Here is a 12,111-nt window from a genome sequence, read left to right as displayed (position 1 = left end):
CCAAAAGTAAAGTAGTTGCAAACTCATCCTTTTAGAAACTTGTTTGGGCTGTTGAGAGGAGTAAAAAACCATCAAAAATTTCAATCCTGCATGATTCTACCAAGAAATGTGATTCTTCATTCAAAACCTAATTTTTGCTATTGGGCTCTATTGAATAATGAATGTTTTGAATTTTCTCCAAAAGTAAAGTAGTTGCAAACTCATCCTTTTAGAGTCTTGTTTGGGCTCATGAGAGGAGTAGAAAAACATCAAAAATTTCAGTCCTGCACGATTCTACCAAGAAATGTGAGTGTTCAGTCAAACCGCTGGTTTTTGATATTTTGGGCCTTATTGAATAAAGAATGTTTTGAATTTTCTCCAAAAGTAAAGTAGTTGCAAACTCATCCTTTTAGAAACTTGTTTGGGCTGTTGAGTGGAGTAAAAAAAGATCAAAAATTTCAATCCTGCATGATTCTACCAAGACATGTGAGTGTTCATTCAAACCGCTGGTTGTTGATATTTTGGGCCCTATTGTATAATGAATGTTTTGAATTTTCTCCAAAAGTAAAGTAGTTGCAAACTCATCCTTTTAGAATCTTGCTTGGACTGTTGAGAGGAGTCAAAAACCATCAAAAATTTCAATCCTGCATGATTCTACCAAGAAATGTGATTCTTCATTCAAAACGCTGATTTTTGCTATTGGGCTCTATTGAATAATGAATGTTTTGAATTTTATCCAAAAGTAAAGTAGTTGCAAACTCATACTTTTAGAGACTTGTTTGGGCTCATGAGAGTAGTAGAAAAACATCAAAAATTTCTGTCCTGCACGATTCTACCAAGAAATGTGAGTGTTCAGTCAAACCGCTGGCTTTTGATATTTTGGGCCTTGTTGAATAAAGAATGTTTTGAATTTTCTCCAAAAGTAAAGTAGTTGCAAACTCATCCTTTTAGAAACTTGTTTGGGCTGTTGAGTGGAGTAAAAAACCATAAAAAATTTCAATCCTGCATGATTCTACCAAGAAATGTGATTCTTCATTCAAAACCTAATTTTTGCTATTGGGCTCTATTGAATAATGAATGTTTTAAATTTTCTCCAAAAGTAAAGTAGTTGCAAACTCATCCTTTTAGTGTCTTGTTTGGGCTCATGAGAGGAGTAGAAAAACATCAAAAATTTCAGTCCTGCATGATTCTACCAAGAAATGTGAGTGTTCAGTCAAACCGCTGGTTTTTGATATTTTGGGCCTTATTGAATAAAGAATGTTTTGAATTTTCTCCAAAAGTAAAGTAGTTGCAAACTCATCCTTTTAGAAACTTGTTTGGGCTGTTGAGAGGAGTAAAAAACCATCAAAAATTTCAATCCTGCATGATTCTACCAAGAAATGTGATTCTTCATTCAAAACCTAATTTTTGCTATTGGGCTCTATTGAATAATGAACGTTTTGAATTTTCTCCAAAAGTAAAGTAGTTGCAAACTCATCCTTTTAGAGTCTTGTTTGGGCTCATGAGAGGAGTAGAAAAACATCAAAAATTTCAGTCCTGCACGATTCTACCAAGAAATGTGAGTGTTCATTCAAACCGCTGGTTTTTGATATTTTGGGCCCTATTGAATAATGAATGTTTTGAATTTTCTCCAAATGTAAAGTAGTTGCAAACTCATCCTGTTAGAAACTTGTTTGGGCTGTTGAGAGGAGTAAAAAACCATCAAAAATTTCAATCCTGCATGATTCTACCAAGAAATGTGATTCTTCATTCAAAACCTGATTTTTGCTATTGGGCTCTATTGAATAATGAATGTTTTGAATTTTCTCCAAAAGTAAAGTAGTTGCAAACTCATCCTTTTAGAATCTTGCTTGGACAGTTGAGAGGAGTCAAAAACCATCAAAAATTTCAATCCTGCATGTTTCTGCCAAGAAATGTGATTCTTCATTCAAAACGCTGATTTTTGCTATTGGGCTCTATTGAATAATGAATGTTTTGAATTTTCTCCAAAAGTAAAGTAGTTGCAAACTCAACCTTTTAGAGTCTTGTTTGGGCTCATGAGAGGAGTAGAAAAACATCAAAAATTTCAGTCCTGCACGATTCTACCAAGAAATGTGAGTGTTCATTCAAACCGCTGGTTTTTGATATTTTGGGCCCTATTGAATAATGAATGTTTTGAATATTCTCCAAAAGTAAAGTAGTTGCAAGCTCATCCTTTTAGAAACTTGTTTGGGCTGTTGAGAGTAGTAAAAAAACATCAAAAATTTCAATCCTGCATGATTCTACCAAGAAATGTGATTGTTCATTCAAAACACTGCTTTTTGCTATTGGGCTCTATTGAATAATGAATGTTTTGAATTTTCTCCATAAGTAAAGTATTTGCAAACTCATCCTTTTAGAAACTTGTTTGGGCTGTTGAGTGTAGTAAAAAAACATCAAAAATTTCAATCCTGCATGATTCTACCAAGAAATGTGATTGTTCATTCAAAACGCTGATTTTTGCTATTGGGCTCTATTGAATAATGAATGTTTTGAATTTTCTCCAAAAGTAAAGTAGTTGCAAACTCATCCTTTTAGAGTCTTGTTTGGGCTTATGAAAGGAGTAGAAAAACATCAAAAATTTCAGTCCTGCACGATTCTACCAAGAAATGTGAGTGTTCATTCAAACAGCTGGTTTTTGATATTTTGTGCCCTATTGAATAATGAATGTTTTGAATTTTCTCCAAAAGTAAAGTAGTTGCAAACTCATCCTTTTAGAAACTTGTTTGGGCTGTTGAGTGGAGTAAAAAAAGATCAAAAATTTCAATCCTGCATGTTTCTACCAAGAAATGTGAGTGTTCATTCAAACCGCTGGTTTTTGATATTTTGGGCCCTATTGAATAATGAATGCTTTGAATTTTCTCCAAAAGTAAAGTAGTTGCAAACTCATCCTTTTAGAAACTTGTTTGGACTGTTGAGAGGAGTAAAAAACCATAAAAAATTTCAATCCTGCATGATTCTACCAAGAAATGTGATTCTTCATTCAAAACCTAATTTTTGCTATTGGGCTCTATTGAATAATGAATGTTTTGAATTTTCTCCAAAAGTAAAGTAGTTGCAAACTCATCCTTTTAGAGTCTTGTTTGGGCTCATGAGAGGAGTAGAAAAACATCAAAAATTTCAGTCCTGCACGATTCTACCAAGAAATGTGAGTGTTCATTCAAACCGCTGGTTTTTGATATTTTGGGCCCTATTGAATAATGAATGTTTTGAATTTTCTCCAAATGTAAAGTAGTTGCAAACTCATCCTGTTAGAAACTTGTTTGGGCTGTTGAGAGGAGTAAAAAACCATCAAAAATTTCAATCCTGCATGATTCTACCAAGAAATGTGATTCTTCATTCAAAACCTGATTTTTGCTATTGGGCTCTATTGAATAATGAATGTTTTGAATTTTCTCCAAAAGTAAAGTAGTTGCAAACTCATCCTTTTAGAATCTTGCTTGGACAGTTGAGAGGAGTCAAAAACCATCAAAAATTTCAATCCTGCATGTTTCTGCCAAGAAATGTGATTCTTCATTCAAAACGCTGATTTTTGCTATTGGGCTCTATTGAATAATGAATGTTTTGAATTTTCTCCAAAAGTAAAGTAGTTGCAAACTCAACCTTTTAGAGTCTTGTTTGGGCTCATGAGAGGAGTAGAAAAACATCAAAAATTTCAGTCCTGCACGATTCTACCAAGAAATGTGAGTGTTCATTCAAACCGCTGGTTTTTGATATTTTGGGCCCTATTGAATAATGAATGTTTTGAATATTCTCCAAAAGTAAAGTAGTTGCAAACTCATCCTTTTAGAAACTTGTTTGGGCTGTTGAGAGTAGTAAAAAAACATCAAAAATTTCAATCCTGCATGATTCTACCAAGAAATGTGATTGTTCATTCAAAACACTGCTTTTTGCTATTGGGCTCTATTGAATAATGAATGTTTTGAATTTTCTCCATAAGTAAAGTATTTGCAAACTCATCCTTTTAGAAACTTGTTTGGGCTGTTGAGTGTAGTAAAAAAACATCAAAAATTTCAATCCTGCATGATTCTACCAAGAAATGTGATTGTTCATTCAAAACGCTGATTTTTGCTATTGGGTTCTATTGAATAATGAATGTTTTGAATTTTCTCCAAAAGTAAAGTAGTTGCAAACTCATCCTTTTAGAGTCTTGTTTGGGCTTATGAAAGGAGTAGAAAAACATCAAAAATTTCAGTCCTGCACGATTCTACCAAGAAATGTGAGTGTTCATTCAAACAGCTGGTTTTTGATATTTTGTGCCCTATTGAATAATGAATGTTTTGAATTTTCTCCAAAAGTAAAGTAGTTGCAAACTCATCCTTTTACAAACTTGTTTGGGCTGTTGAGTGGAGTAAAAAAAGATCAAAAATTTCAATCCTGCATGATTCTACCAAGAAATGTGAGTGTTCATTCAAACCGCTGGTTTTTGATATTTTGGGCCCTATTGAATAATGAATGCTTTGAATTTTCTCCAAAAGTAAAGTAGTTGCAAACTCATCCTTTTAGAAACTTGTTTGGACTGTTGAGAGGAGTAAAAAAACATCAAAAATTTCAATCCTGCATGATTCTACCAAGAAATGTGATTCTTCATTCAAAACCTAATTTTTGCTATTGGGCTCTATTGAATAATGAATGTTTTGAATTTTCTCCAAAAGTAAAGTAGTTGCAAACTCATCCTTTTAGAGTCTTGTTTGGGCTCATGAGAGGAGTAGAAAAACATCAAAAATTTCAGTCCTGCACGATTCTACCAAGAAATGTGAGTGTTCAGTCAAACCGCTGGTTTTTGATATTTTGGGCCTTATTGAATAAAGAATGTTTTGAATTTTCTCCAAAAGTAAAGTAGTTGCAAACTCATCCTTTTAGAAACTTGTTTGGGCTGTTGAGAGGAGTAAAAAAACATCAAAAATTTCAATCCTGCATGATTCTACCAAGAAATGTGATTCTTCATTCAAAACGCTGATTTTTGCTATTGGGCTCTATTGAATAATGAATGTTTTGAATTTTCTCCAAAAGTAAAGTAGTTGCAAACTCATACTTTTAGAGACTTGTTTGGGCTCATGAGAGTAGTAGAAAAACATCAAAAATTTCTGTCCTGCACGATTCTACCAAGAAATGTGAGTGTTCAGTCAAACCGCTGGCTTTTGATATTTTGGGCCTTGTTGAATAAAGAATGTTTTGAATTTTCTCCAAAAGTAAAGTAGTTGCAAACTCATCCTTTTAGAAACTTGTTTGGGCTGTTGAGTGGAGTAAAAAACCATAAAAAATTTCAATCCTGCATGATTCTACCAAGAAATGTGATTCTTCATTCAAAACCTAATTTTTGCTATTGGGCTCTATTGAATAATGAATGTTTTAAATTTTCTCCAAAAGTAAAGTAGTTGCAAACTCATCCTTTTAGAGTCTTGTTTGGGCTCATGAGAGGAGTAGAAAAACATCAAAAATTTCAGTCCTGCATGATTCTACCAAGAAATGTGAGTGTTCAGTCAAACCGCTGGTTTTTGATATTTTGGGCCTTATTGAATAAAGAATGTTTTGAATTTTCTCCAAAAGTAAAGTAGTTGCAAACTCATCCTTTTAGAAACTTGTTTGGGCTGTTGAGAGGAGTAAAAAACCATCAAAAATTTCAATCCTGCATGATTCTACCAAGAAATGTGATTCTTCATTCAAAACCTAATTTTTGCTATTGGGCTCTATTGAATAATGAACGTTTTGAATTTTCTCCAAAAGTAAAGTAGTTGCAAACTCATCCTTTTAGAGTCTTGTTTGGGCTCATGAGAGGAGTAGAAAAACATCAAAAATTTCAGTCCTGCACGATTCTACCAAGAAATGTGAGTGTTCATTCAAACCGCTGGTTTTTGATATTTTGGGCCCTATTGAATAATGAATGTTTTGAATTTTCTCCAAATGTAAAGTAGTTGCAAACTCATCCTTTTAGAAACTTGTTTGGGCTGTTGAGAGGAGTAAAAAACCATCAAAAATTTCAATCCTGCATGATTCTACCAAGAAATGTGATTCTTCATTCAAAACCTAATTTTTGCTATTGGGCTCTATTGAATAATGAATGTTTTGAATTTTCTCCAAAAGTAAAGTAGTTGCAAACTCATCCTTTTAGAGTCTTGTTTGGGCTCATGAGAGGAGTAGAAAAACATCAAAAATTTCAGTCCTGCATGATTCTACCAAGAAATGTGAGTGTTCAGTCAAACCGCTGGTTTTTGATATTTTGGGCCTTATTGAATAAAGAATGTTTTGAATTTTCTCCAAAAGTAAAGTAGTTGCAAACTCATCCTTTTAGAAACTTGTTTGGGCTGTTGAGTGGAGTAAAAAAAGATCAAAAATTTAAATCCTGCATGATTCTACCAAGACATGTGAGTGTTCATTCAAACCGCTGGTTGTTGATATTTTGGGCCCTATTGTATAATGAATGTTTTGAATTTTCTCCAAAAGTAAAGTAGTTGCAAACTCATCCTTTTAGAATCTTGCTTGGACTGTTGAGAGGAGTCAAAAACCATCAAAAATTTCAATCCTGCATGATTCTACCAAGAAATGTGATTCTTCATTCAAAACGCTGATTTTTGCTATTGGGCTCTATTGAATAATGAATGTTTTGAATTTTCTCCAAAAGTAAAGTAGTTGCAAACTCATACTTTTAGAGACTTGTTTGGGCTCATGAGAGTAGTAGAAAAACATCAAAAATTTCTGTCCTGCACGATTCTACCAAGAAATGTGAGTGTTCAGTCAAACCGCTGGCTTTTGATATTTTGGGCCTTGTTGAATAAAGAATGTTTTGAATTTTCTCCAAAAGTAAAGTAGTTGCAAACTCATCCTTTTAGAAACTTGTTTGGGCTGTTGAGTGGAGTAAAAAAAGATCAAAAATTTAAATCCTGCATGATTCTACCAAGACATGTGAGTGTTCATTCAAACCGCTGGTTGTTGATATTTTGGGCCCTATTGTATAATGAATGTTTTGAATTTTCTCCAAAAGTAAAGTAGTTGCAAACTCATCCTTTTAGAATCTTGCTTGGACTGTTGAGAGGAGTCAAAAACCATCAAAAATTTCAATCCTGCATGATTCTACCAAGAAATGTGATTCTTCATTCAAAACGCTGATTTTTGCTATTGGGCTCTATTGAATAATGAATGTTTTGAATTTTCTCCAAAAGTAAAGTAGTTGCAAACTCATACTTTTAGAGACTTGTTTGGGCTCATGAGAGTAGTAGAAAAACATCAAAAATTTCTGTCCTGCACGATTCTACCAAGAAATGTGAGTGTTCAGTCAAACCGCTGGCTTTTGATATTTTGGGCCTTGTTGAATAAAGAATGTTTTGAATTTTCTCCAAAAGTAAAGTAGTTGCAAACTCATCCTTTTAGAAACTTGTTTGGGCTGTTGAGTGGAGTAAAAAACCATAAAAAATTTCAATCCTGCATGATTCTACCAAGAAATGTGATTCTTCATTCAAAACCTAATTTTTGCTATTGGGCTCTATTGAATAATGAATGTTTTAAATTTTCTCCAAAAGTAAAGTAGTTGCAAACTCATCCTTTTAGAGTCTTGTTTGGGCTCATGAGAGGAGTAGAAAAACATCAAAAATTTCAGTCCTGCATGATTCTACCAAGAAATGTGAGTGTTCAGTCAAACCGCTGGTTTTTGATATTTTGGGCCTTATTGAATAAAGAATGTTTTGAATTTTCTCCAAAAGTAAAGTAGTTGCAAACTCATCCTTTTAGAAACTTGTTTGGGCTGTTGAGAGGAGTAAAAAACCATCAAAAATTTCAATCCTGCATGATTCTACCAAGAAATGTGATTCTTCATTCAAAACCTAATTTTTGCTATTGGGCTCTATTGAATAATGAACGTTTTGAATTTTCTCCAAAAGTAAAGTAGTTGCAAACTCATCCTTTTAGAGTCTTGTTTGGGCTCATGAGAGGAGTAGAAAAACATCAAAAATTTCAGTCCTGCACGATTCTACCAACAAATGTGAGTGTTCATTCAAACCGCTGGTTTTTGATATTTTGGGCCCTATTGAATAATGAATGTTTTGAATTTTCTCCAAATGTAAAGTAGTTGCAAACTCATCCTGTTAGAAACTTGTTTGGGCTGTTGAGAGGAGTAAAAAACCATCAAAAATTTCAATCCTGCATGATTCTACCAAGAAATGTGATTCTTCATTCAAAACCTGATTTTTGCTATTGGGCTCTATTGAATAATGAATGTTTTGAATTTTCTCCAAAAGTAAAGTAGTTGCAAACTCATCCTTTTAGAATCTTGCTTGGACAGTTGAGAGGAGTCAAAAACCATCAAAAATTTCAATCCTGCATGTTTCTGCCAAGAAATGTGATTCTTCATTCAAAACGCTGATTTTTGCTATTGGGCTCTATTGAATAATGAATGTTTTGAATTTTCTCCAAAAGTAAAGTAGTTGCAAACTCAACCTTTTAGAGTCTTGTTTGGGCTCATGAGAGGAGTAGAAAAACATCAAAAATTTCAGTCCTGCACGATTCTACCAAGAAATGTGAGTGTTCATTCAAACCGCTGGTTTTTGATATTTTGGGCCCTATTGAATAATGAATGTTTTGAATATTCTCCAAAAGTAAAGTAGTTGCAAACTCATCCTTTTAGAAACTTGTTTGGGCTGTTGAGAGTAGTAAAAAAACATCAAAAATTTCAATCCTGCATGATTCTACCAAGAAATGTGATTGTTCATTCAAAACACTGCTTTTTGCTATTGGGCTCTATTGAATAATGAATGTTTTGAATTTTCTCCATAAGTAAAGTATTTGCAAACTCATCCTTTTAGAAACTTGTTTGGGCTGTTGAGTGTAGTAAAAAAACATCAAAAATTTCAATCCTGCATGATTCTACCAAGAAATGTGATTGTTCATTCAAAACGCTGATTTTTGCTATTGGGCTCTATTGAATAATGAATGTTTTGAATTTTCTCCAAAAGTAAAGTAGTTGCAAACTCATCCTTTTAGAGTCTTGTTTGGGCTTATGAAAGGAGTAGAAAAACATCAAAAATTTCAGTCCTGCACGATTCTACCAAGAAATGTGAGTGTTCATTCAAACAGCTGGTTTTTGATATTTTGGGCCCTATTGAATAATGAATGTTTTGAATTTTCTCCAAAAGTAAAGTAGTTGCAAACTCATCCTTTTAGAAACTTGTTTGGGCTGTTGAGTGGAGTAAAAAAAGATCAAAAATTTCAATCCTGCATGATTCTACCAAGAAATGTGAGTGTTCATTCAAACCACTGGTTTTTGATATTTTGGGCCCTATTGAATAATGAATGCTTTGAATTTTCTCCAAAAGTAAAGTAGTTGCAAACTCATCCTTTTAGAAACTTGTTTGGACTGTTGAGAGGAGTAAAAAAACATCAAAAATTTCAATCCTGCATGATTCTACCAAGAAATGTGATTCTTCATTCAAAACCTAATTTTTGCTATTGGACTCTATTGAATAATGAATGTTTTGAATTTTCTCCAAAAGTAAAGTAGTTGCAAACTCATCCTTTTAGAGTCTTGTTTGGGATCATGAGAGGAGTAGAAAAACATCAAAAATTTCAGTCCTGCACGATTCTACCAAGAAATGTGAGTGTTCAGTCAAACCGCTGGTTTTTGATATTTTGGGCCTTATTGAATAAAGAATGTTTTGAATTTTCTCCAAAAGTAAAGTAGTTGCAAACTCATCCTTTTAGAAACTTGTTTGGGCTGTTGAGAGGAGTAAAAAAACATCAAAAATTTCAATCCTGCATGATTCTACCAAGAAATGTGATTCTTCATTCAAAACCTAATTTTTGCTATTGGGCTCTATTGAATAATGAATGTTTTGAATTTTCTCCAAAAGTAAAGTAGTTGCAAACTCATCCTTTTAGAGTCTTGTTTGGGCTCATGAGAGGAGTAGAAAAACATCAAAAATTTCAGTCCTGCACGATTCTACCAAGAAATGTGAGTGTTCAGTCAAACCGCTAGTTTTTGATATTTTGGGCCTTATTGAATAAAGAATGTTTTGAATTTTCTCCAAAAGTAAAGTAGTTGCAAACTCATCCTTTTAGAAACTTGTTTGGGCTGTTGAGTGGAGTAAAAAAAGATCAAAAATTTAAATCCTGCATGATTCTACCAAGAAATGTGAGTGTTCATTCAAACCGCTGGTTGTTGATATTTTGGGCCCTATTGTATAATGAATGTTTTGAATTTTCTCCAAAAGTAAAGTAGTTGCAAACTCATCCTTTTAGAATCTTGCTTGGACTGTTGAGAGGAGTCAAAAACCATCAAAAATTTCAATCCTGCATGATTCTACCAAGAAATGTGATTCTTCATTCAAAACGCTGATTTTTGCTATTGGGCTCTATTGAATAATGAATGTTTTGAATTTTCTCCAAAAGTAAAGTAGTTGCAAACTCATCCTTTTAGAGTCTTGTTTGGGCTCATGAGAGGAGTAGAAAAACATCAAAAATTTCTGTCCTGCATGATTCTACCAAGAAATGTGAGTGTTCAGTCAAACCGCTGGTTTTTGATATTTTGGGCCTTGTTGAATAAAGAATGTTTTGAATTTTCTCCAAAAGTAAATTAGTTGCAAACTCATCCTTTTAGAAACTTGTTTGGGCTGTTGAGAGGAGTAAAAAACCATCAAAAATTTCAATCCTGTATGATTCTACCAAGAAATGTGATTCTTCATTCAAAACCTACTTTTTGCTATTGGGCTCTATTGAATAATGAATGTTTTGAATTTTCTCCAAAAGTAAAGTAGTTGCAAACTCATCCTTTTAGAGTCTTGTTTGGGCTCATGAGAGGAGTAGAAAAACATCAAAAATTTCAGTCCTGCACGATTCTACCAAGAAATGTGAGTGTTCAGTCAAACCGCTGGTTTTTGATATTTTGGGCCTTATTGAATAAAGAATGTTTTGAATTTAATCCAAAAGTAAAGTAGTTGCAAACTCATCCTTTTAGAAACTTGTTTGGGCTGTTGAGTGGAGTAAAAAAAGATCAAAAATTTCAATCCTGCATGATTCTACCAAGAAATATGAGTGTTCATTCAAACCGCTGGTTGTTGATATTTTGGGCCCTATTGTATAATGAATGTTTTGAATTTTCTCCAAAAGTAAAGTAGTTGCAAACCCATCCTTTTAGAATCTTGCTTGGACTGTTGAGAGGAGTCAAAAACCATCAAAAATTTCAATCCTGCATGATTCTACCAAGAAATGTGATTCTTCATTCAAAACGCTGATTTTTGCTATTGGGCTCTATTGAATAATGAATGTTTTGAATTTTCTCCAAAAGTAAAGTAGTTGCAAACTCATACTTTTAGAGACTTGTTTGGGCTCATGAGAGTAGTAGAAAAACATCAAAAATTTCTGTCCTGCACGATTCTACCAAGAAATGTGAGTGTTCAGTCAAACCGCTGGCTTTTGATATTTTGGGCCTTGTTGAATAAAGAATGTTTTGAATTTTCTCCAAAAGTAAAGTAGTTGCAAACTCATCCTTTTAGAAACTTGTTTGGGCTGTTGAGTGGAGTAAAAAAAGATCAAAAATTTAAATCCTGCATGATTCTACCAAGACATGTGAGTGTTCATTCAAACCGCTGGTTGTTGATATTTTGGGCCCTATTGTATAATGAATGTTTTGAATTTTCTCCAAAAGTAAAGTAGTTGCAAACTCATCCTTTTAGAATCTTGCTTGGACTGTTGAGAGGAGTCAAAAACCATCAAAAATTTCAATCCTGCATGATTCTACCAAGAAATGTGATTCTTCATTCAAAACGCTGATTTTTGCTATTGGGCTCTATTGAATAATGAATGTTTTGAATTTTCTCCAAAAGTAAAGTAGTTGCAAACTCATACTTTTAGAGACTTGTTTGGGCTCATGAGAGTAGTAGAAAAACATCAAAAATTTCTGTCCTGCACGATTCTACCAAGAAATGTGAGTGTTCAGTCAAACCGCTGGCTTTTGATATTTTGGGCCTTGTTGAATAAAGAATGTTTTGAATTTTCTCCAAAAGTAAAGTAGTTGCAAACTCATCCTTTTAGAAACTTGTTTGGGCTGTTGAGTGGAGTAAAAAACCATAAAAAATTTCAATCCTGCATGATTCTACCAAGAAATGTGATTCTTCATTCAAAACCTAA

This window comes from Dendrobates tinctorius, unplaced genomic scaffold (genome assembly GCF_039654945.1).
Source record: "Dendrobates tinctorius isolate UK_male_01 unplaced genomic scaffold, ASM3965494v1 ptg000229l, whole genome shotgun sequence".
NCBI lineage: Eukaryota > Metazoa > Chordata > Amphibia > Anura > Dendrobatidae > Dendrobates > Dendrobates tinctorius.
The sequence above is the reverse complement of the archived record's forward strand: the minus strand, read 5'-3'. Positions refer to the sequence as shown.